Raw genomic sequence first — 4,148 nt, forward strand, 5'->3', positions numbered from 1 at the left:
AGGTCCTCCCCCCTCCCCCATGTTGCTCCCAGTACAGGTCTCCCCCCCCCCTCCCCCATGTTGCTCCCAGTACAGGTCCCCCCCTCCCCCATGTTGCTCCCAGTACAGGTCCCCCCTCCCCCATGTTGCTCCCAGTACAGGTCCCCCCTCCCCCATGTTGCTCCCAGTACAGGTCCCCCCCATGTTGCTCCCAGTACAGGTCCTCCCCCCTCCCCCATGTTGCTCCCAGTACAGGCCCTCCCCCATGTTGCTCCCAGTACAGGTCTTCCCCCCCTCTCCCCCATGTTGCTCCCAGTACAGGTCTCCCCCCCCATGTTGCTCCCAGTACAGGTCCCCCCCCCCATGTTGCTCCCAGTACAGGTCTCCCCCCCCATGTTGCTCCCAGTACAGGTCTCCCCCCCCATGTTGCTCCCAGTACAGGTCCCCCCTCCCCCATGTTGCTCCCAGTACAGGTCCCCCCCCCCATGTTGCTCCCAGTACAGGTCTCCCCCCCCCCATGTTGCTCCCAGTACAGGTCCCCCCTCCCCCATGTTGCTCCCAGTACAGCCCCCCTCCCCATGTTGCTCCCAATACAGGTCTTCCCCCCTCCCCCATGTTGCTCCCAGTACAGGTCTTCCCCCCTCCCCCATGTTGCTCCCAGTACAGGTCTTCCCCCCCTCCCCCATGTTGCTCCCAGTACAGGTCTTCCCCCCTCCCCCATGTTGCTTCCAGTACAGGTCTTCCCCCCCTCCCCCATGTTGCTCCCAGTACAGGTCTCCCCCCCCCTCTCCCCCATGTTGCTCCCAGTACAGGTCCCCCCCATGTTGCTCCCAGTACAGGTCTCCCCCCCCCCCATGTTGCTCCCAGTACAGGTCTCCCCCCCCCCATGTTGCTCCCAGTACAGGTCCCCCCCTCCCCCATGTTGCTCCCAGTACAGGTCCCCCCCTCCCCCATGTTGCTCCCAGTACAGGTCCCCCCCTCCCCCATGTTGCTCCCAGTACAGGTCCCCCCCTCCCCATGTTGCTCCCAGTACAGGTCCCCCCCTCCCCCATGTTGCTCCCAGTACAGGTCCCCCCCTCCCCCATGTTGCTCCCAGTACAGGTCTTCCCCCCTCCCCATGTTGCTCCCAGTACAGGTCCCCCCCTCCCCCATGTTGCTCCCAGTACAGGTCCCCCCCTCCCCCATGTTGCTCCCAGTACAGGTCTTCCCTCCCCCTCCCCCATGTTGCTCCCAGTACAGGTCTCCCCCCCCCCCCATGTTGCTCCCAGTACAGGGTCTTCCCCCCTCCCCATGTTGCTCCCAGTACAGGTCCTCCCCCCCCCATGTTGCTCCCAGTACAGGGTCTTCCCCCCTCCCCATGTTGCTCCCAGTACAGGTCCTCCCCCCCCCCCATGTTGCTCCCGGTACAGGTCCTCCCCCCCCATGTTGCTCCCAGTACAGGTCCTCCCCCCCCCCCATGTTGCTCCCGGTACAGGTCCTCCCCCCTCCCCCATGTTGCTCCCGGTACAGGTCCTCCCCCCCCCCCCCATGTTGCTCCCGGTACAGGTCCTCCCCCCCCATGTTGCTCCCAGTACAGGTCCTCCCCCCCCCCCCATGTTGCTCCCGGTACAGGTCCTCCCCCCTCCCCCATGTTGCTCCCAGTACAGGTCTTCCCCCCTCCCGCATGTTGCTCCCAGTACAGGTCTTCCCCCCCCTCCCCCATGTTGCTCCCAGTACAGGTCTTCCCCCCCCCTCCCCCATGTTGCTCCCAGTACAGGTCCCCCCCCCTCCCCCATGTTGCTCCCAGTACAGGTCCCCCCCCCATGTTGCTCCCAGTACAGGTCCCCCCCTCCCCCATGTTGCTCCCAGTACAGGTCTTCCCCCCCCTCCCCCATGTTGCTCCCAGTACAGGTCTTCCCCCCCCTCCCCCATGTTGCTCCCAGTACAGGTCTCCCCCCCCATGTTGCTCCCAGTACAGGTCCCCCCCTCCCCCATGTTGCTCCCAGTACAGGTCTTCCCCCCCCCCTCCCCCATGTTGTTCCCAGTACAGGTCTTCCCCCCTCTCCATGTTGCTCCCAGTACAGGTCCCCCCCTCCCCCATGTTGCTCCAGTACAGGTCTTCCCTCCCCCATGTTGTTCCCAGTACAGGTCTTCCCCCCTCCCCATGTTGCTCCCAGTACAGGTCCCCCCCTCCCCCATGTTGCTCCCAGTACAGGTCCCCCCCTCCCCCATGTTGCTCCCAGTACAGGTCTTCCCTCCCCTCCCCCATGTTGCTCCCAGTACAGGTCCCCCCCTCCCCCATGTTGCTCCCAGTACAGGTCTCCCCCCCCATGTTGCTCCCAGTACAGGTCTCCCCCCCCCATGTTGCTCCCAGTACAGGGTCTTCCCCCCTCCCCATGTTGCTCCCAGTACAGGTCTCCCCCTCCCCCATGTTGCTCCCGGTACAGGTCTCCCCCCCCCCCATGTTGCTTCCGGTACAGGTCCTCCCCCCCCCATGTTGCTCCCAGTACAGGGTCTTCTCCCCTCCCCATGTTGCTCCCAGTACAGGTCCTCTCCCCCCCCCATGTTGCTCCCAGTACAGGTCCTCTCCCCCCCCATGTTGCTCCCAGTACAGGTCCTCTCCCCCCCATGTTGCTCCCAGTACAGGTCCTCTCCCCCCCATGTTGCTCCCAATACAGGTCCTCTCCCCCCATGTTGCTCCCAGTACAGGTCCTCTCCCCCCCATGTTGCTCCCAATACAGGTCCTCTCCCCCCATGTTGCTCCCAGTACAGGTCCCCCCCATGTTGCTCCCAGTACAGGTCTTCCCCCTCCCCCCATGTTGCTCCCAGTACAGGTCCCCCCCCCATGTTGCTCCCAGTACAGGTCCTCCCCCCCATGTTGCTCCCAGTACAGGCCCCCCCCCCATAATGCCCATAATGCTCCCAGTACAGGTCACCCCCCCCCCCATAATGCTCCCAGCACAGGTCACCCCTCCTCCGATATATTACAAATACCGTACTTCACTTTATTTGTAGGAAATGACGTTGCGGAGCCGGGTGACGTCACATTCAGGTGGGGTTTTTTTTCCCCTACTTTCAGGAAAGGACCCCCCCCCCCCCCCCCCCCCCATAGAATTAGGTGATATGAATGTGGACTTTATTCCCTGCCTGGTCAGCAAGGGAGTGAAACATGTTAGCTAGAACTATAAACCAAAAAACATTTCCTGGGGCCATCTCTGGAAACAAGCGACAGCGCCGGTCACCTCCTACAGTCGCCATGACAATCATACGATAGAAGCCACCAATACCCCTAAAGTGCAAGAACCAATCATGGGGGTATCTACCAATCATTCCTTGACTTCTCTCCAAGTCAGCTATAAGCTCCGCCCCTAGTGTTACTAATCCACACCTCCAGTTCAGCAGTTTCAGGCATGGGTGGAGCTATTCACACCTCCCAACTTTCTGAGATGGGAACAAGGGACACCTATTAGCAAAAATATGTAGCCATAGGACACACCCCCTGCCACGCCCCCTTAAAGGAGAATTATACAAAATAAAGTAGAGTTACTGTAAACCCACAAGTGTTTTTTTACCATTATTATTCCTTTATATTGGATTTTGAAATGTACAAATGCAGCATTTGAGAAATGGGATGAAAGGTTTAGTGCCGGGAAACACTTTTTGAAAGATAAAAAGTTAATTTTATATTTTATATCAGATCAACATGAGGGACAAATGAGGAGGAAAGACAAATGAGGAAGGACGTTGCTCCAAATCCGGGACAGTCTCTCCAAATCCGGGACAGTTGGGATCTGTAGGTACAGGCTATGGCGCTGGGCTCTAGAAAAGTGAATGGTTTCATAGGATAATTTGGACGGTTTCCGGTTGGCTGGTGAGTTGATTTGGGAATTTTCCTTTGTCGTTGTCTGACATGTGTCGCCCTTCCAATGCGATCCTCGGGCCTCGGGGGGTGTCGGGGTCGGGCATAGGTTGGAGCAGTGACCATTCGTGTGTACTGTTGGGGAATTGTTGAGTGGAGGCTTTTCATCAGATTAGGGGACCTGTCAGACGTTGTAACGGAAGTGACGTTCCATCGCCGCCATCTTGGTGCACCCTGCACTCCTCCACAGTAAGGATACAGTCAGAAGGCGGCAAGCGGACATCTTGTTACACCCACCGGAGTCTTGTATTTCACACTTATTTTTACCAGT

Source organism: Lithobates pipiens, unplaced genomic scaffold (genome assembly GCF_037356315.1).
Source record: "Lithobates pipiens isolate NorthernLeopardFrog02 unplaced genomic scaffold, aLitPip1_a1.2 Scaffold_10, whole genome shotgun sequence".
Taxonomy (NCBI): Eukaryota; Metazoa; Chordata; class Amphibia; order Anura; family Ranidae; genus Lithobates; species Lithobates pipiens.